General features: G+C 37.7%; 1 pseudogene; it reads right to left on the reverse strand.

Moving 5' to 3' along the window:
• Nucleotides 1–14357: 14357 nt before the first annotated feature.
• LOC143387313 (zinc finger protein 511-like) lies at nt 14358–16145 on the reverse strand (annotated as a pseudogene).
• Between the last annotated feature and the right edge of the window lie 6457 nt (nt 16146–22602).

Below are 22602 nucleotides of genomic sequence, written 5' to 3' on the forward strand. Positions count from 1 at the left end.
ATTATGATAAAAAAAGAAATGTTGCTGGACATGATGGTGCATGCCTGTAATCTCAGCAACTCAAGAGACTGAGGCAAGAGGATCACAATTCCAGGCTGCCTTAGCATCATAGTGAGACCCTGTCTCAAAACAAAAAATGGAAAAGGGATGGGGATAAAATTCAGTGGTAGAACCCAAAAGCCCAGTACCAAAAACAAAAACAAACCAGAAGAAAATATTACCATCTCAAAAGATGCTGAAAAAATATTTGATAAATTTCACCTTCCATTCTTTTTAAACAGAAACAAAAGTAAACACTTAGTCAACTTCAGAAAGAAGGACATTTCCATACACAGAAATAAATTCCAGGTCAAATTTATAGATATAATTTCAAAAGATAAAGTGATAAAATTTCCATAACCTGTCATCTAAATGAAACATATCTTTATTCTAAAAGTGTGGGCAAGTTCTTAAAACAAAAAAGTTTTAACTAGAAAGAAAATTTTTCATAAACCAAATTATATTAAGGATTTATTCTCATGAAAAGTCATTAGCTAAAAAATATAAAAATAATTATGGAATAGGAGAAGATTTTATAAGACAAATAGCCAACAAGAACTTGTACCCAAGTATGTGTTGACAAGTAAAACAACTTGAATAAATGGAGAAACCCATTAAAACTAGAAACTCACAAAAGAGTCTACTTATTTTTAGAAAACTTTAGATGCTCCTCAGATACATGGGTACCTCTTCCTCATTTTTGTGGTAGGCACACACTTCCACTCTGCACTTTAACTTTTTATCCAAGTTTGTTGGAGGGTCCCTACACTATTCACCCCTCCACTTTCAATCTTCCTTAAAGAGCACTTCTGAAAGAAAAGCCAGACCACCACACCAGAACCCATGAATAATCCATGCCACACAACTTCAACCTGACCCTCACTGGCTCTGGGTGATTCTTCTATTCAACTTGCATTGATTTTATGGAGAAAACTGAGTTCATGTACTCTCCCCTCTTCACATCCAGGAATCAATGTCCCCACCTTTTGTCTAACTTCCAGACTCAGGGAAAGAATAGAACTATTACTGTGGAATGCATAGACTTGGAGAACTGAAGGGAATGTTGGAGGTCACATAGTCAAAGCCTTTCATTTTTAAACCTGATGAAGCAGTAGTCAGGAAACTCAAAGAACCAAGATGTCTATTTAGACATTTAACTCATTCTTTTCCTAAATAAAGAAAAAAAAAGAGCTGTGATTTAGTTCTAGCCTTTCCTTTCTTTAATGTAGAGTCAGTGAATTCCTTTGAATTGGCAATTTTCTTGTTCCATATGTCACTGTATCAATCAGGAGTGCATTAAACTATAAGCGAGATAAAAATCTGACTGGTAGTTGCTTTAAAACATATGGTATATTTTCTTATATTACAGGACAACCTGAAGTTAGGGGTGTTATAATTTGGATCTGAAATGTCACCCAAGGGCTCATGTGTTCAATGTTTGGTCCCCACTCCACAGTAATGTTCAGAGATGGAAATTTGGGTAGGGAGGTGAGTAGATCATGTGGGCTCTGACCCATGAGTGGATTAATAATCCACTGAGGAATTCATAGCTGAATGGACCATCGGGAGGTGGTGGAAACTAGGAGGTGGAACCTAGCTAAAGGGAGAGGGTCTTTGGGGGCATGTTCTAGGGGACTATATCTGTCTCCAGTCCCTTTTTCCACCTCTTGCTAGGTCCTAGCTACATGAGCTGAGTGGCTTTCCTCCCCCACACACTGCTGTCAGGTTGCTTTGCCTCACCCGAGGCCATAGCGATGAGTCCACCTGACTATGGGCTGACACCTCTGAAACAATACGCCAGACTGGGAAGATTTGTCATAGCAGTGACTAAAAACCTGGAAACGATGCACTTGGTTTTAGCAATGGAAAGCTGAACATCAGAGGGGTGCATCCATTGACTCAGCACTCAAGGGTGACAAGACAGGCTTCTCTGCAGTTCCTTGCATCCAAGGCAGGAGAAAAGGGCCAAAGGCATAGGAACAGTCACCGTTGTACCTATTGCAGGCTTCACTCAAATATCTTTCCCCTGCTACTGAATGGAAATAAACCACAGAGCTCTCCTGCATGCAAGGAGGCAGGGGACCACCATGAGTTCTGCTTGTTGGCTCATTTTTTAATAACACTGCTGTCCTCAACAAAATCAGAATTTTTTTTCAGTAAGGAAGCAAAGAGAACCCATATTGAGCTGGCAGCCAGCAATCGTCTCTGCACTCTTGTGCCCACAGCATGGAAGCCACCATCCTCACGTGGCCCACAGGCTCAAGCCCTGAATAACTTGCCACATACCATGTCACTTTGCCCCTATGTCCCAGCTACTCAGACCCTTTCAGTTCTGTCGGCAGGCCAAGCTCTTCTCTTCAGGGCTCTGGGCAGACTGTTTCCTGCCAGAGGACTCCCTTCTCTAGGCTTCCAGGGCTGGCTCATTCCCATTCCTTCTCTGCTGAGACCTTCATCTTTCACTGAAATACCACCTTCTCGGAGGTGGTATTTCCTGACCATCCTATTTTTAAAATTTCTTTCTCAATCATTCTTGGTCAGCAATGAGGGATTCTTTTTCTCTTAGAAATTGTGCAACTTGAAAATAGTCTCATATTATTTGTTAATGTTTCTTTTTGATCATCTTCCCTACTCATGTAGCTTGTATTACTCAGTTTGTTCATCCATTTGCTATATAATGAGCAGCAACTATGTGCCAGGCATTATCCTAGGTGCTAGAGGCAGCAATGAACAATGCAAAAAGACCCTGATCTCATGAAGTTCACATTCTAATGGGTGTAAAAACCCATTAATAATAATCAATTAAAATGAATAACATGTCTCTTCCATCATGTCTCTAGACTCTATCCCACTGTTTGATGTTTAATAAATATTTATTTAATGAAATAGTAAGTAAATATCATTCACAAAACACCATGTGCATGAGGGTGCAGCCTTCATCCTTTTGTAGCTACATCTGTAAGTAACTGGAATGCTTTTGACAAAGAACAAGAAGAATCAGAATCTGCACAATCTCTTTAGGCCTGGAAGTACAATTAAAGAAAAGTATCTTCATAAATCACTCATTAAGGCAAAGTTGAATGACTCCATTAGAAATAATCTCCAAATAATTGGATCAACAACTAAATTATTTGTTTAAAATATTTAGACAAGAGGTTTAATGAGAAAGAATGGCCTGTATGTATCTATAATATTTTTTCATTGAACCAAAGAGACAATGATAGATGAAGACTCTAAGCTAATCCCAATAAGAACTTTAATGATGTAAAGAACATCAAAAGATGATTTTAGAGCAGATTTTAGTGCTTAACCACTATTTTATTATTTTAACCAATCCAGGACAAGAAACTCTGGGTCAGATAGATTTTCAGCCCCTTTTGTCCTGTACATAAACATTTTTTTTTCATTTAGACCCATTAGGAAAACCAAAAATGAAATCATAATTATTAGAATAATGGGGATGTGCATGTTATACTTTACAACAGATGATGATACCTTATTATCTGAATGGACGGGGATGAACCAAAAGGAAGAGCCCCAGCTGTGAATTACAAACCATAATGTGCAGTCTAACATAATGCATCTCAGCTCCCTTCTCAATATTCTGCAGGTGTGTTCGGGAGGAAACAGATTTGGACCTCAGACTCATCTCAAAGATAAGCATCAGTTCCTTCATCTGTAATTTTAGTGTGATCACTTATTAGTCTACAAGACTGTTTTAATTGACAGTCAGAAAGTGTTTTACATGCTACAAACTACTAGGCAAGAAATTGTTGATATACACACAAACACCATCTCTTTATAGATACAGGCTGTATGTGTTGAGTGAAATTCTTCAAAGTTCTGTTCTCACTTCACACGAATTTTGCAATTAGTCCTTATGTTTTATTTTTATTCAATTTTTTTCCTCTGGTTATGTCACCTAAGTTACCCTCCAAATTAGAACATAAATTTTGTTAGTTTTTAACATGTTAAATATGCTCCTACTCAAGAGTAACATATTAAACAAAGACATGAAAAGTTAGAATACACGTTTGCTTAGGTTAACAAAACTGAAAGATCCTTGGGATGAAACAACATCTTATGTTTTTGTTTGTATAGTCAGTGCTAAATAAATGCTGATGGACTGATAAGCTGATAAAAATTAGATCTTTCTTAAATTCACAGAAAAAGATTTTCATTTGATCTATATACTTTTTGTATAACTGTTTATACAATATTTTTATACAATTTTTTATACATGTTTTTGTTGTTATACAACTCATCCTTGGTGAAAATATTTTCACATAAGAATCTCTTTCATTTAAATTGATTGTGAACACTTACTGTGTGCTTAGCTCTGTCCTAGACAGCAAAAGCAACACAGTTTCTTTGTCACTTGGACCGTTGTCAAAGCTGTCAGTGATCACACATGAACTGACCTTAAATAAGAGACAATTTTACATAATCAGAACTTTTGAAAATATTCACATTCTAGGTCACAGAAATTTTTGCCTGTAGAAGTTTAGTCTATATCCCACAATGTGACCTTATGGAAGATGTGTTCATAATCAAGTGTTCATATCCAGCAGGCACACTTACTGAGTATAAGTGACTCAATAAGATTTGTTTCCACAAGTCCTTTTCCTTTTATTAAAAGAGAGGTGGAGGAGGAGCAGAGAGGAGAAAGAAGAGATGGTGTCTAAAATAACCACATACTGCATGTGTCAATCCATTGAAAGATTTACAATTTTCAGGAAATTCTGATGATGATCAAATCTGTAATTCCTACCACATATAATGAATGTTAAGTGGAAATTTGATTCATCTTCTCTGGTATCATTGTATGAATGATAGCATAATCGTCTTTGAGATAAAACATGCTTCTTCCCTAAACATATATTCACATCTTTCATTCACATTAGAGATGAATCCATTCATCTGAGCCCATTTCCTTGTCTTCAAGGGAAAAGGAGAGAAAACATCTTTCTTTTATCTCCCAAATATATGTAGGTATTGCAGGAGATCTATAGATATAGAAGCACACATTTATATATGTAAGTGACTCCTGGCATTTTTCTCTCTACTCACTGTTTAGTTCTGTGTTACCACAATCTCTCCACCTTCAGGTGTTGCTGGTTTACTGAGTAACATGCTTTACTGACCAATGGCACATATGCTCAGTGCTACACTGTTCCCTGAGTGTCGAGGCTAACCTGTTCATTTAAACCAAGCTAGTGCTGCCAGGGAGCCCAGATTACTGGGGCACAGCAACTACATGAAGCCGGAGACTATTCACAGAGTGTTAATGGGGATAAATATTACAAATAGTTGGTACAGAGCTTAGGAAGTCTGTCCTCCCAAATATAGGAGAGCAATGTTGGGACAACATTCTCCCTCTTCTCAATTCCATCCCTCCATATGCAGTTCTGGTCCATGATACACAATGCCAGGAGCCCTACTTTAATATGAATTCAAGAAAAGGACTTTTTCTATTAATATGAAAAGGACCATAGTCAGAAGTCTCAAGAAACTTATAATCTTTATGTATATGAAGAAATCAATTACTAGGGTTTAGATGTAAAATATCCCCCAAAAGTTCTTGTCCTGAAAACATGGTGTCCAGTGCAGCAATGTCCTGAGGTGGGCTTTTGGGAAGTGATTGGATCATGAGGGCTTTAACCTCATGAGTGGATTAATCCACTGATAGATTAATACTTTGAATGGACTTCAGGAAAGAGGTGGAAACTGTAGGCATTTGGGGAATGGTTGGAAAATGGTTGGAGGTGTGCCCTTGGACTACATCCTGTCCCTGGTCCCTTTGTCTGTCTCTCTCCCTTCCTAGCTGACATGAACTAATCAGTTTTCCTCTGCTACGCCCTTCTTCCATGATTCCGCCTCATCTCAGTCCCAAAGCATTGGAACTGGATGAGAATGGACTGAAATTTCTGAAAACATAAGCCAAACTAAATTTTTCCTTTTAAAATTATATCAGGGACTTTGGTCACAGTGACAAAAGCTGACTAATACAGCCACCAAAATGTTTACAGGAGGATTTCTTCCTCCCAAGACTATTATTACTTATTCCTTAGCTGAATCTGTGGGTGCATAGACATCAATGTGAGAGTAAAACTTCACAGGACCACTGACTCTCCCTTCTTAAGACATTTTTTAAAAAAGTATAATATTTCAGATGATGGCCCTTCTACTGACAAGTACCAAACAAAAATCAACCTCAAAACGTAGTTTTTATCATATTAATTATATTTCTTTGAAACAAGTCATCTTTGTTATCTCACACAATCTCCCATGCAAATAAGTTTTAAAAGTCTACAAGTTTTTATTTTGAAATTTTTCATAATATTTAATTTGAGTGTTGTTTTGCTTTCTCTGGCTTAGAGAAGCCAAAGACAGATATCTTCATAATTCACTATTGTATTTTAACTTTTTATACTTAAATTACACCTTAAAACACACCAACCACAAATATACACATTTTTTAATATACTGAGATGACAGGATAAGCCTGCGATCATATTTTTTTTATTATTTCTTTGTAGTTTCATTTGATTTCTCAAGATACTGGTTGATGCTGAATGAGGTGACAGACTGTTTTGATTTTACCATTTGGAGAGTTTCATTGACTCATTAAAAATGATTCAAAAGAAAGGAAACATAGTGCCATAGAAAGAGACAAAGACAAAACATACAAAACATGAATTTGGCAAATTTCAAAACATACTTCCAAATATTTCATGCAATAAAAAATTACAACTATATATTTTTAAAATACCATACAACACAAATAGTACTTAAAGAGGATTTTATAGCTTAAATGCTTATATTTTAACCTAAGCAGACTTTAAAATTAATTAGTTAACTTTCTCAATTTAGAAAGTTTTAAAATTTAGAAACATACAATAAATACAATGAAAGGAACAAATAATGGATATACAACCAGAAATTAAAGAGACAGAAAATGAAGACGCAACTAAAAAATAAGGCCAAAATTCATTTTTCATATTCATACCACCCAAAGAGATCTATAGATTCAAAGCAATTCCTATCAAATTTCTAATGGCATTTTTTACATAAATAGAAAAAATCCAAAAATTTATATAGAACCACAAATGACCCCAAAGAAAAAGGTAATTTTGAGAAGGCATTACATTGGAGGCATCACATTGCCTAAAAAAAATATATTACAAAGTTAGATATGCAGATTTTAATGTAATACAAAAAAGAAGACTTAGCAAAATAAAGAGGCCACTAATTTATTAACATCAAAGAGTGAAAATGTTAAAATAATTCAAAAGAAATTTGGAACAATAAAACATGAGAAAAAACAGAAGTGACAAATAAAAAAATAAAATGATAAACCTAAATCCAATTATGTCAAAAGTTGCACTAAAAATTATTAGTCTAACCACTTTACTTAAAAGGAAGAGATTCACAGCAAGGATAGAAAAAAATCAACTGTACACTACCTATGAAAGACATGTCTTAACATACAAATTTGAATAAGTTGAAAGTAAATATATATTAAGATACATAAAAGTATACCTATAGACACAAGAAGGCTAGAGTAAGTGTATGAACATTAAATTAAATTAATATAAAAGGTAATACAAGTGATTAAAAAATACTTTATGATCACAGAAGCTGCAATTTATTGGGAAAAGAGAACATTTATAAATGTGTGTGCTAAATATAAGAGCTCCAAATTATAAGGATCAAAATTAAAAATCGAGAAATCAACATTTCTATAGCCACCAGCAGAAGATTAGCACTGCTCTCCCAGCAATTGACAGGACAATTAGATGAGACATCAGTAAAGATAGATCTGAACAATATCATCATCTACCTTGATCTAACAGACTTTTATTGAATGCTTCATCTATCAACTGCAGAATATGCATTCTTTTCAAGTGTCCATAGTATATTTACCAATTCAGACCTAAACAGAAAGCTCCAGGACCGGAGTTCTTAGTCACCAATTTCATCAAACATTCAAGAAATATTTTGACACAAACTATTTTTTAAAGTTTTAAAAAGAGGAAGGGACATAACCTAAATATTAGAACTTGTCTAAAGCATTGCCAAAAAATTGGAGACAAATATTCCTCATAAATATAGATGCAAAAACCCTTTTAAAATATTACAAATGAAATGCAATATTCTGTCTATAGTGGATAGTATATTAGGACTAGGATGAATTACCAGACAATGCAAAACTGATGAACTTAAAAAGCTACCAGTGTAAATCATCGTACCAACAGAATAAGAGAAAATTCACATGAATATTTCAATAGATACAGAAAAAGCATTGGACAAATTCAACACCCATTTATGATAAAAGAAAAAAGCACTCAGCAAATTGGGAATGGTAAGAATCTAACTCAAAATGATAAGCCTACAGTTAACATTACATGTAATGATAAATAACCAAACACTTTCCCTCTGAAACTGGGGACAAGGAAAAAGTGTGCACTTGTGCAATGTCTTTTTAACATACTGAGGACAGTTCTGGTAATGCTTTTTGACAATTGTAAAAGCCATAAAATTAAGAAAGAAGAAATAAAACTATGGGTATTTTCAGGTGATAAAGTTGTATACAAAGAAGATGTCAAAGAATCTATAAAACCACAGAAGTATTAACAAGTAAACTTAGCAAAAATCAGTTGTTTTCTTACATTCTACTAGCACAAACTAGAAAATGTAAAAAAAGATAATCCATTATGATGACATCACTAAACATTAAGTATTTAGAAATAAATCTGACAAAATATTTTCAAGACTTTTACACTGAAAACTATAAAAATTTATTGAGAAAAGAAGACATAGATAGAGAGCTATATTATATTCATGGAATAAAAAATAATATGATTAAAATGACAGTTATCCCCAAATTGATCTGTAATTCAGTGCAATGCCAATCAAAATTCCAAAAATTTTTTTTCTTCCAAATTAACATTCATCCCAGCAGCAGGATGAATCTTTGAAAAGCATGGTAAATGTTAATTATCTTGACTATGGTATTGGCTTCACAAGTGGACATATATGTCCAAATTCATAAATGGCACATTAAAATACACAAAATTCACTGCAAGCCAATTACGCCTCAATAAATTTATAAGCAAAATATAAAAACACCTTAATGCCTATATATATAAAAACAGACAAAATAAGCAAATTCCTGGAAAACTACAAAATATAAAGACTGTTCCTGAGAAGATAGAAACTCTTAGATATTTTAAAACTAATAAATTGAGATATTTAATTTTTTTAAAAAAACAGTATTATCCCAAAGAAAATATCAAAGGTCAGATGATTTTGCAGATTAGTTTGATCTTTTCCCTCCAGAATTGATTAATTCAAAATCTTTCAAGTAATGGAAGAGGCTGCCCTTTCCAACCAGATCTGCAAGTCTAGTATAACCAAAACAGATGGTGACAATTTGAAAAAAGATATCTAAAAGCCTACCTTAATCTTGACATGGTACAAAATTCCTAAAGAGGATATTAGCACAATGAATTGATTATATAAAAATAAAATATGTAATGCCCCCCCAAAATTTAAGGATTTAGGAATAAAAGATCACATGGTTATATCAACATCTATGGAAAACACATTATATGAAATTCAATTAATGTTTTCTCATTATCAAAATAGTATAGAATAAAATTCCCTTAATTACAAGGAGTATTTTCAAAAACCTATGGTCAATATTGTTTGGATGGGGAAACCTAAAAATTTGGCTGTAGTCTACTCAGTGCTTTTGTATAAATTAGAAAAGATAATCTTCCTTGATTGATGGATGGATTAATATTTAATAAAGAACATACTTAATGATAACTATTACAAGAGTTATAACTCTTGTTATAATACTCTGTATAAATGCAAACCAAATTCTTGAGCAGAATAAATTAGAAATATTCTTCATAATAGTCAGGAATTCAAAAAGTCATTTAAAGTTCTTATTAAATACATTTTTAAAAGATGTGTACTTATTTATTTATTTATTCTAATTAGGTATATATGACAGCAGAATGCATTTTGATTCATTGTACACAATTGCAGCACAACTTTTCATTTCTCTGGTTGTACACAATGTAGCATTGCACCATGCTTACAGTCATACAGGAACCTAGGGTAATGATATCCATCTCATTCTACCAGCTTTCCTACCACCTTGCCCACTCCACTTTCCTCCCTCCCCTTTGCCCAAAATTCCTCCATTCTCCCCATGCCCTTCCCCATTATGGGTCAGCATCCACTTATCAGAGAGAACCTCTAGCCTTTGTTTTTTTGGGATTGGCTTACTTCGATTAGCATAATATTTTCTAACTCTATCCATTTACCTGCAAATGCCATAATTTTATTCTATCTTAATGCTGAGTTATATTCCATTGTGTATAAATACCACAGTTTTTTTTTTTATCCATTCATCTGTTGAAGGGCATCTAGGTTGGTTCCACAGTTTAGGTATTGTGAATTGTGCTGCTGTAAACATTGATGTAGCTGCTTACTATAGTATGCTGTTTTTAAGTCCCTGGGGTATAGAATGCGGAGTGGGATAGCTGGATCAAATAGTGGTTGCATTCCAAGTTTTCTAAGAAATTTCTATAATGCTTTCCAGATTGGTTGCACCAATTTGCAGTCCCACCAACAATATATGAGTGTGCCATTTCCCCTACGTCCTTGCTAACACTTATTGTTGTTTGATAAGTACACATCTTGCTTTCATAAAAATAAAATTCTTTGACAATTTCAGTGCTTATTTTCTCCAATATATCATCTCAGATAGAAGCAGTCATTAGGTAGATAACTCTTTTGTGTGAAATTATTTAAGTAGGCTTTAATAACTTTTAACATGAAGAATTATGTTATCCACTTTTTATTGATATTAATAATATTGGCAAAGTTAAAAACTGTCTGAAAATAATGAATACATCCAGAAAAGTTTCCAATAAATTTTACTGCAAATATCTCATGAGTTTTGGCATGAGACTCTGGAATTCATTTAGCATAAATATAATATCACTATAAACACTTTTTTAAAAATAATTGTAGTTTCTTCCATGATTTCAATTTTAAAACAAGCACTAAATTTTGGCTTCTGTATCATTTTGTATAAAAGCTTATTAGTTACTATATTATATCTGGCTTTGTAATTAAAATATTGATAAATTTAAACACTGAATATAATAATGCCATCTTGATACAGCAAGCAAATATTGAATGATATGCAATTCAGCATGAAATTCCAAATTTGGCAAGTATATTACATCAATTTTATCTATTCCCAGTTTAAGACACCAGTTAGAAAGTTATAAAGCAAATATTATTTTACACGTTGTATCACAAAGTGTTATTTAAACAATTCCTTGTCAGAAGTTAGAACAATAAGTATTGACCCCATTTGGAAATGATAATTTCTAAATGATGGAATAAAGTATCAAAAAATTCTGATTTTTTTTAGAGTAAGACACTTTATTGCCTGTTTAGGAAAAACAATTACAATAATCAGTATATAAATTTCTTACACCTAAAATCAATAAGAACAATTTTAAAAATTAATAATTCCAAGTATTATATATTAGATTAATTATATAGTAAAAAATTGGAACCCTAGAAAATGTGACCCTGATAATATAGCAGAAAAACATAAAGGCCAACTTGTTGGGGGTCTAGAATTCAGATTAAATAAAAACAGAAATATGATTACCAAGTGGGAAGGTTACCTAAGAGAGTTGCTCAAAGAAATAAGTGGAATAAAGGAAATCAAATCTCCATTAAAGTGAGGAATTTATTACATTTCCCCCAGTTATTTGTATTTCTGTTCAATTTATTCTATATTTGTTACACCACTTATAATATATAGTTTAGGATGAGTCCATCATTTTATGTTATTTCAATGAAGATATTATTGTAAATTTACTTCTTTCCTTTTGCTCATCAATATCATCAATTTAGTCCACCCCAAAATATGTACTAAGCACCCGTTATGTACCAGACACTATTTGAACCATATATCATGAGTGAATTAGATTAAAAATCTCTGCCCTCAAGGAGTTTATATTCCAGTGAGAAACACAGCTACCAGCGTATACTCTGTTACTTAGAAATCTCATTGAGTTCGAATAATAGTGCCAAAGTGGAAATAAAAATCAATGATGGCCAAATTTAAGCATATAGCATGTCAGCAATTGTCAATAGAGCATTGAAAGAAATAGAGGTAAGTATTGTAGCCTGTTACCAAACTGCATGGGTATGCAGAATTCTTCTGGCAATACATGCCTAGTTAAGAAAAAATAAATAAACTTCCACAACTGAGGATAAGAGCTGTTATATTTACTGAGCTACATCCTGAATATAACAGTTACTTATGGACAATGTTCAGTGCAGGATAAAGCAATCCCTAAATATATGTCAACTAGCAATGTAAAATGGGTTCATTGCATCCTTGAAAATCCTTCATAATAAAAGATGGCGTACAAACCTGAGCCCTTTGCTGGGCTAGTAATTTATATTCATGAAGAGGATGCATCCTGCAGTGATCATTTAATTAACAAATATAGAGCATTCTAGAGAGAAATGATCCTTCCCTTATGCCAAATGTGTCATTCAACATCAGTGTCACTGCTGAGGTATCAAGAGTGTCAGATAAATCTTCAGATACCTTATACTCTGTGCAGTGAAAGTAATTTCACTGGGGATAAAACTGCCATTGGGCTCAATTACCTCCATGCAGTCTAATTCTGGAAGGTAGGCAGGCACTCTTTTAAGCTTCAAAAGGCTTCATCACCAGAATGATTTCCCTGGACATGGAATATGTTTCTCTTCAGCATTAAATGCAGTTTAAAACCAAACAATCTTTGGGAAAGATTTTAGCAGGCACTTTAGCTCTCTCAGTTAGTGGGTTTCTTAAAAGCATGAATAGCAATGAGGAAGCATAGTCATTGCACTGTATTACTATCCAGATTTTTAAAACAACCTACAGAGAAGGAGTGATATTTTATCAATGGATTGTGAAATGAGTCATTTATATAAGGTCAACAAAGGTTTACAGTGAGCATAGACAGATATTCAAAATCCACTAGGACTTGCTCATGTTTACCATTCATTTCCCCATGAATTTTGTGTGTTCCTTATAATCTATTTGCATTGAGCTTTCCATTCATACAAAGTACTTTATAATGAAAGAGTTACTTAAAATCATTTAAATTTGTTTTTAGCTCACAGGCAAATGGTAACTTGTTAAAAAAATACAGCAATGTTATTACACCATAAGCACAATACAATGTGAATTTCATTTTTTAAAGAATAATAAGTACTCTTCTGATAAAACAGTTGAATTTTGATAGACCAAAGAATGCATTCTGCTGTAGGGAACACCGAAAATCAGATTATTTAATCAATATCTACCAACTTATTTTTATTATCTTGCTCAAATAATTCAAACATAATGTTTTAATTTTAAGAAAGTAAATTTTTAAAAAACTCTGTTTGCCAATGCAACTGTTTGTACATTGAAATTTTATGTTACTACTTTGCTACATTAAAGTATTTAAGAAGTAAAAAAAAAAGCATGAATGGACATTTAGTTATGCCTCGATGTTTCAATTAATTTCTAACTAAATATTTCAAAATACTGAATTTTGAATGTTCTGCATAATATATTGAAGTTTGGTCACCTTTACAAAGAAAATTTTATTTTCTAGAATATGCACAATTTCAAATTGTGTTCAATCTCTGTACAATTAGCAATCTGTGTTTTGTTCTTTGGAACTGCTTAAGTTGTAATAAATACCTTTTACACTGAGTGATCTCTTAGTCAATAAGGAAATTCTTAAATATGTAATATGATATTTTTATTTTTTTCTAGGGAGAAATTTTAACAGAGAATTAGAAGCTGCTTTTGCTAAAACACTGACCCTCCAATTAGGCCTGCAGATGCCCAATGGGTAACTCAAAGCAGGATGAAAAGCTTGACATCTCTGCCATCATTTTGTCTCTGCCTTTTATCAGCTTAGACTCTGGATCAGGTCCCTGCTCAGCTCTGTACACAGGGACGCGAATCACTGAAGGATATCTGTGAAAAAATGGGAAACACAAGTTCGACTAGCCCTGAATTTACCTAACCTATCTCATAACACACCAGAATGTTCTGGTTTTCAACCTCATGAGGCCAACACTTGCCCAGTGTTACTGTCTCAAGAAGATGTCCACACTGACCTGTGGATGTAGGTCCGCTTCTCACCTACAGGTGCTAGGTGTGCTGCTGCAGGCTCAGAGCAGACTTCCATTGCATCCCCTTCATCCCTGAGGGCTGCAGTTGACAGGTCAGCATCAGACCCCCGAATGGCTGGGTTGCAGAAGACAGAGTGTCAGCAACGGCTCAGCATAACTCCCACAGCCCTGGCTTTCCCCAGAAATAAACTTTCAAGCAAAGGACACTTTTTTTCTTGCAAAGATATTCTTACTCTGTTGGCATAGCCTAATTTTACAGTGCAATTTCCAGGCTATCAAAAAAAAAGGGGTGAATGCTTATGGCAAGGTCACAGTTCACATAATATGCCCTGTATTTTATATATTTAAATATGATCATACTCTGTCTTTCAAATATACTGTTTTTATGGTGCCACATGGTATAAGCCTACCAAGGGAGAGGATGCTCATGGCTTTGGATGAACTCCATAGGCCCCTGCTGGCAGCTTCCTAACTCTGAAAACTAGGGCATGTGGGATTCAGCCCAGGTGCAAGTATGGGAAAGGAGTGCCTGCCATTCCTACATCCCTGTTTCGCTACTCCTGGCCAGGAACTCCTCTGCGATTTCCCTTTGCGGGGAGACTACCCTATTTGTGTAACACCTTTGAGTACTGATCCCCATGGTCAGAATGTCAGCTACCTGCAGGTATATACAAACAAAAAAAGCCTCCACCCATTCAAGCTGCTCTCACATCTCCTAAGACCAGGGGCCACCAACAACCCTACTCCTCACGTACCCTCTGCTTGTCTTGGGCTTATCAAACTGGAAATCCGCGGGGTACAGGTGGAACCTCACCATGTGATCCTTCTGGTCTTGGCTGGTCTTAAACTTCTCTGGGCAACCTTCAATCAAGCACTGGTACTGCAAAAGATAGGGTGTCACCTCCCTGATCCAAGTCCCTAGCACAACGTGTGCCCAGCCTGATTAATTACCCACCATGTCCTGCCTCTCCGCCAGGATCTGGAAGAGGGAGTCATGCCACTCCAGAATGTGGGCATCCAGCAGGTGTCCGGAGGGGAAGGCGCGGCTGCAGAGGGAGCAGGCATTCCCTTGTAGCATGTTGTAATGGTGCTGGTAGTCCTCCAGGGCAGCGAACACCTGGCAGCAGCTGGGGACCTGACAGGTGAACTCAGGCACCCTGGGAAAGGAGGCTAATCTCAACGGAGGAGGCACACTTTGCTGAAGCAGAAACCCCAGTGTGACTTTTCATCCAGAGTAAGAGGCCCAATAAAGCTCCTGAGGTTCTTTTGGAACTGGGAACTGAACTCAGGGGTGCTCTACCACTGAGATACATACAACCCTAGCCCTTTTCATTTTTATAGTGAGACAGGGTCTTGCTACAGGACCCAGGCTGGCCTTGAACGCTGGGATTCGAGGAGTGTGCCACCGCGCCACACTCCAAGCCTTACTTATTAAAAAATGAAATTTCCCTAACAGGCCACAGGCGGAGTAGACGTGCCAACGCTTGCACCGGAGGGTCTCTGTGGAGGGATCTGAGCCCTCAGCTGCATGAGGCGGTGCGGGGGAACGGGCGCGGGCGGTGTCGCTCACCTGGATCTCTCCGGCTCCTCGGCCATTTGCGTGAGCACATCCTGCAGGTAGAGATGCCTCTGCACGTCCGGGTCCTACAGGAGACAAGCGCCGAGGTTAAGGCCGGGGCCCGCCCCAGCGTCAGGCCCCGCCCCTGCGCCCCTGCGCCCCTGCACCTCGAAGAGCTCGTGCTCCCGCGGGAGGCGCACTGGACGTGCCACAAAGCGGAAGGGCGCCGCCTGGGCCGCGGGGTCCCTCTCCACTGGCAGGTGCTGGCCGCCCCGGGAGTGCGGGCCAGGCGGGCGCGCGGCGCGACGGGCAGCAGCATCACCCTTCGCGGCGGCGCCGCAGCCCGTCGAGCCGGACGTGACGTAGCTGCGCTTCCTGTGGCGGCCCGCCAGCGCGGCGGCTACGGTGGCGGCGGAGGTGAGTCGGCGCTTAGCTGGTTCGTGCAGCTTCTGCCCCTGCCCCTACCTCTGCCCCTGCCCCTCAGGCCGCATTCTCCGCCCGCCTGCACCGGCAGGATGCGGCCGCCTCTCCCCGGCCCCGGAACGGCCCTGCAGCTGGGCCAGTGGACGGGGAAGTTGGCGGTCCACTGTGACCTGCCTCCGCCGGCCGCACTACGGGGGCTTCCGGAACTCTGCCCGGCCCTGCCTGTGTCCTGCGGGCTCTGCCTCTCCCGGCTCCTCCACCGTTCACCACAGGTAACGGGGGGAGGAGGTCCCAGGCGGTGCTGCCACCCGAGCCCACCGCCTCGCAGGGGGACGAAAGTCGGAGGACAACCTTACCTAGTGGGCCGTGTGGAGCCTTCACTCTCCCAGCGCCGCGGTTTCTCCTTTTTTGGCGCTGGGGCTTGAACCCACCAGCGCTGTACCACCTGCTCCATCCCCAACCCCGTTGATTTTGAGCCAGGGCTTGAGCTTACGGTCCTCGTGCCTCAACCTCCTGAGTCTCTGAGATTGCAGGTGTAGGTCACCCCACTTTGTGGAATGGTTCATCTTTGAGCACGGCTTCTGTGTACCTGTGTGCAGTGCCAAGGAAGAGAGGCCCTGTTCCATTACTGTGGTTACATGAGCGCCTCTTGATTGGAAAGTAAGGTGCTGGGGACTTGGGCGCAGCTTCAGGCCTCCTCCTCTCACCCTCATTCTTGGAGACACTTACCTTGTCCAGGGCTGGAGGTTCATTTAACAAGCTTTCCATTACCCTGAGGTTAGAGTTCCAGTTGATGAACCCTACAAAATTAGCATGCTGTGGGAGTGTGTGCTGGATCTCCTGTTCTTGAAGTCTAACTCAACAGCTGTTTCTGTCTGAGCTGTTGGTGCAGTACTTTTTAACCTTTTGGGTCACAGAACCTTTAAAAATTTGTTGCAAGACCATTTCCTCACAAAATTCACAGACAAATGATTATGATTATCTTTAAGGGTTCTTTTGTTATTTGTGGATCCTAACTTAAGAACCCACACATAGGTGTTTTGAATTGTTCATATGAACAACTAAAAAGTTTTATTTATTTTTATGTGGTGCAGAGGATTGAACCCAGTGCCTTACACTATTGTGTATGCATTAGCCAAGGGGAGCAGCACAGCCACTTCTTGCTGGCCTAGGGCTAAGTGTGCACATAGTCTCCCAGGAGAGAAGAGCCCACAGGGCCATTCGCACAACCTGCCTGGTGCACTGCCTGAGTGGTAGAGTGTGCTAAATGCCCAACTTGTGAAGGAGCAGCACTTTGGGTTGTCAGAAGGTTGTAGCACTGGTGAAAGCAGTGAGGCCAGCTAGCATGCCACAGCTCCCTGAGGAAAAGGAGACAAGTAGAACTGACTGCACAAGGGTAGGGGAGGGGGAGGGCATCGTGATGTGGGGGGGCCTGGGCTGGGCCAGGTGATCTGTTTTGTCAAAGCATGAAGTTGGTCAAATTTGATCTTTTAATTTTTTCATAGAGGTTAATTTTATGAATAACTCTATACTTTCCTTTAGGAGAGTGTGTCTTGTGATGTTGATGCCTCAGAGCTGAAACCATGAGTGAATTTCGGATTCATCATGATGTCAATGAGCTGCTCAGCTTGTTGCATGTCCACAGTGGAGATGGAGCTGAGATCTATCTGCTGCAGAAGAACCAGACCCCGTATGTCACAACCACCGTCTCTGCCCACATTGCCAAGGTGAGCACTAGTCCTTGCTGCAGGGCCATGCACGTCAGGGTAGGTACTTGTTTCTGGCAGTTACAGCAGCTCCCATGAGGGAAGCCACAGTACTTGTTGAGTGCTTCCCATGGGCCAAGGACATGCTCCACTCTGCTGTTCTCCTGGCTCCTGGTAGCAGCTGCTGTCACTTCACATTGTGTAGATGAGTCACTGGAAGCCCAAGTGAGCTGGCTTTAACCCTGACGTAGGTGCTACCCTGCTGTTTCCCAGGGAGGGGCTCACAGAAGCTCGGACATTCCTACAGGTAAAAAGCTACCGCTGTTAAACACATTGAAATTTTTCAAGGTGTTTCCTCAGTCACATTACACATGATTTAAAAAGATTTTCAGTGAAAGATGGTTTTAAATTTGAAATCTGTTTCTAAAACACACTGTGAAGTTTCACTTATTTGGATAAAAGTCAGGACAGTTAGACAAGCTAATAGGGTAGGGTGGAGAGAGACACGCAAACTTCTGTAGTCATCGTCAGCATACACAAGTCACTGGGTTAAATGTGTCCTAGAGCCATACATGGTAATAAATCCTATGGGGACTAGAGTTCAGGGTGTGAAATGAAAGTGTGAGCTACCAGGAAAAGGTAAGTGCTTATTATTTGCTCTTGTCTAAGAAGCAAAAAGTGAGAGAAACTGCTGAAAACATTTATTCTAAATCATGAATGGCTAGTGAGACAAAGAGTTATCCCCCAGAATTACACCAACAGACATTAAAAAGTCTTCAGACTCTAGTCTATATAGCTCAAATCAAATGTTGTGTTTTGTTTTTTCTGTGCCATGTGGGAATTTAGACTCAACACTGAAATTATTCCTTTTTTCCCCCTCAGTCTGGATTTTAATGTCTTACTTCTTATTTTTATTTTTAAAATACTGTGTGGGAAAAAGTCAAATATCTTGTGGGCCATTTTGCAGAGACTGCTATAATGGCTGAACTGAACTAAGGTTTAGTGAGCTATTTTGTTAAGTATATTATTCTGGTGGCATTTGGGGAAACGGGGGTGGGTGATCCTTGGTGCTCTCCAGCACCTCTGAAATCATACATTACGTGGCTGTGGCTCACTTTGCCAAAATACCAGGGCCAGCAGGGGGTCACCATTTTTAATGGCCCACAAGAAACAATTTAGAGAACAGTCAATTTCTTTTATTGAACATCTGTGAAAGCCACAACTTTTTCACAAATTACATTCTCTCCAACAGTACTGGACTTTAGAACTGGGTATTTTCTATTGCTTGAGCTAGCCAGGGAAAATCTTCCCAAGTTTAAGATGATCCTCTCTGTCTGAGAAGACCATTACAGGAAAATCACCAAACCACAACCCCACAAACTGATGTCAAGCAACGGATGTGACTGTTAAGTATGAGTTACAGATTCTGGAAGGTCTTGTTAGGTGAAGAACTGCCTGGCTGTTAAAGAAATAAATATGCCCTATCAATAAAGGAATGAGCCATATTTTCCCCAGAAATAGCTGCTTCTTCCCACTTTTCTCACATTTGCTCTTAAGAATTCAGCACAAGTTATAAAACTCAGGAAAGTTATTCCCAGAATTCAGCTTAGTAAGACAGTAAAAAAGCTACAGAAAGTTACAAGTAATTTCAAAAACAGCAAGCTCTGCGGATGTTTACAGCCACAGGAGTATTTGAGGTTTAAATGAAGTTGTATAACTCCTTGTTTACGTTGGTTTATTTAAATATAAGCTGGCCTGAGTGGTTCTCATTATCATTTCTTTCTCAATCAATCATCTCTTCAACAAATGTTTTTTGAAAGTATACTCTGCAATGTACTATTTTAACCTTTACATAATAAATATTAATTTTGGTATTAGCATTTTAATTCAAATATAATTATATTTTAAGTAAATATATATATATATATATATATATATATATATATATATATATATATATATATATAGACATATTCAAGAGAGCAAAAAATAGCATTTCCAATAAGTATATCAAAGTTCCCCCCCAAAAAAAGTTCCTGTACTGATCCCCTCACTCCACTTAATTATTGTTATCTTCACTAAAAATCCTTTCATTTCATAGGCACTCTACTCTATCCAGCAAAAAAAGAAAAGTACATAAAATGTCTCATGCTAATGAAAAAGACAACTATATAATTCTACATTTCAGTAAAAAAAGGCTGTCTGCTGAGAGGAAGCAGGCACAGGACTTTCCATTCTAACTCAGTGAAGGCCTTTCTTAAGAAATACAAAGACAATTTCATGAGAGTAGATTTTAGGCTCTCTCAGAACCAGATGACATAAAAGAGTGAAATTTTAAGGTGAACTTTCTTTCAAATTAAAAGCAAATTTCATTTGCCTGTGATTAACAATCATTTAGGAAAAAGCCTTCATTGGCCAGACACCAAATTTAAACGGAAATAAGTTTTTGGTGAAGTAGGGATTCTTATGGGGAAACATTTATAGAGAGATTTTGTTGGGAAATAAATTCCAGAGTTATGCACAAACTAAGGGTTGTCTTGACTTTTTTTTGACTGCTTTTGAATGTCTATATTTTTAAATTAGTAAAAGAGGAAGATTTGTGGAAAGCTTTTGGGAAATTGAAAACTAGTACATGGTTGCAATATATGCTGAAAAAAGTGCTTATGTTAGATGTTTTCATAATTCAAAATGTCAAGTTGAAAATAACAAATAATATTCGGCTAGCAATAAGGAGTCTCATAATTCTTTGTAATGTAAATGGAATGTACTTAGTGGAAATCAGTTTCTGAATAGAGGCCTTTATTGTGATGTGTATATATAGAAGATTTAAGACCATTTACTCTAAAATGTTGAGCAAAAGTAGAAACATGACCAAAAATTATTAGAATTTTCACCCTCTGTGGAACTTCAAGAGTTTTTTAAGTAAAAGGAAAAAAACAAAAAAAAGAAAGAAAGAAAAGAAAGTTCATTTCTGTGTGCTATAGAAGTACTTAACGCTTTGCTGTCAACAACACTTGGGAGAAAAAATTTCCTCAACTTCTTGCTCTATTGGTTGGTTTCCACTCAGTCCCTAGATATTTTTCATTCTGCTTATATGGCTATCATTTGATGCCCAATGTAATAAACTATAGGTAGAGATGCTGATTTATTTTGTCTTAACTATTTGGTAAATTTATTTTGTCTGATAGAATTCAATTTTTCTAATTGCAGGGTCATTATGCTACTCAAAGTGCTAGCCTAGGAGGAAATAAGGAACTTGGCAAATGTATGCAAAAAAATTTTTTTTTCATTTTTTTGAGCTACTATAGATCAAACCCAGGGCTTTGGGCATGCTAGGCACGTGTTTTGCTGATGCAGTCACATCACCAGCCCTCATAGAGAAGATCTTTCTTCAAAAATTATATCAGCTAAATGAAATAGCATGCTTTTGAATTACATTCTGGCACAAGCTCCTTGTCTTGTAGCAGATGAATAATAAACAATTTATGGCCCAGCAGCCAATCCATAGAGCACATTTTTAGTAGCATTGCTTTAAATGATGTACTAAGTTTTTAAAGTTAACCTTTAAAAATGGAAGAACAGAGACTGCAAAAATACAGTAAAGAACCTATGATGTGGCTGGGGATACAGCTCAGTTGGTACAGTGCTTGCCTTACATGCACAAGGCCTTAGGTTCAATCCCCAGCACCATTAAAAAAAAAGAACTAAATTTTGGCTTACATGTAGTGAAGACTCCAGTGGCTTTGGGGCTCTCTTGGTCGCCTTTGATACCTACGAGGGTGACAGTGTACTCAGACACAGGCTGCAGGTTCCTCACGGGGTACTTGGAGACAGAGGGCCCCATGTTGTACTGCTTGGGCCGGCCCCCTCGGGTCAGGCCCAGTGTCAGTCGGTACCCTGAGATCCGGGCCCGAGGTGGGGTCCAAGTTACCAGGACAGTTGTGTCACTTTCATTGACAAATTGGAGGTTAGTGGGAGCATCCGGTTCTAGAAAAAAAGATGAAACATGTCAAGAAATATTTAGATCAGTAATTATCTCATTGGAATCTTAATGCTTGACTAAACAGTGTTGCATTTCTTCTACTCAAGGTAGAAACTAAAGGAAAAGTCAAAACTCTGGAGAAAATGAGCCTTTAAGAGACAGAGCACTTTGTACAACTGTGCCTAAACACTGTGTCAGCCATGAGAAATCCTTGATCTTTTCCCCTTGAGGGTTATCCTTTGGACAGTCTCATTTTCAGCAAGATCTCCCATCACACTCAGAAATTACAACTACATTAAAGTGATGGCATTTTCTTAAAAAAGCAAAACAAATACTTGTGAACCCCACAATTTGCTCAGAGCCAGAAAGGTTATGGGAAGAGAGATAAACTCAACAGAAAGGACAGCAAGACAGAAGTTCCCTATGGATCAAAGGAAGAGTCTATCCATTTATTAAATGAATAGTCCTTTGCTGGAGAAATAAATGTTATTTTCGCATGGTTCTGAGTAGACAATAATTATAGTTATTAGAATAGGCTCAGAACCTCAGATTCTCAGTAGGACATGGGTGACTTTGTACTATCTGAAAGAATAGTACATCCATTGGAATGGAAACATCCATTGTGGGTTTTCTTCTTAAGTATGACAACTAGTAGTTTCCCCTCA

The sequence above is a fragment of the Callospermophilus lateralis genome, unplaced genomic scaffold (genome assembly GCF_048772815.1).
Source record: "Callospermophilus lateralis isolate mCalLat2 unplaced genomic scaffold, mCalLat2.hap1 Scaffold_127, whole genome shotgun sequence".
Classification (NCBI taxonomy): Eukaryota; Metazoa; Chordata; class Mammalia; order Rodentia; family Sciuridae; genus Callospermophilus; species Callospermophilus lateralis.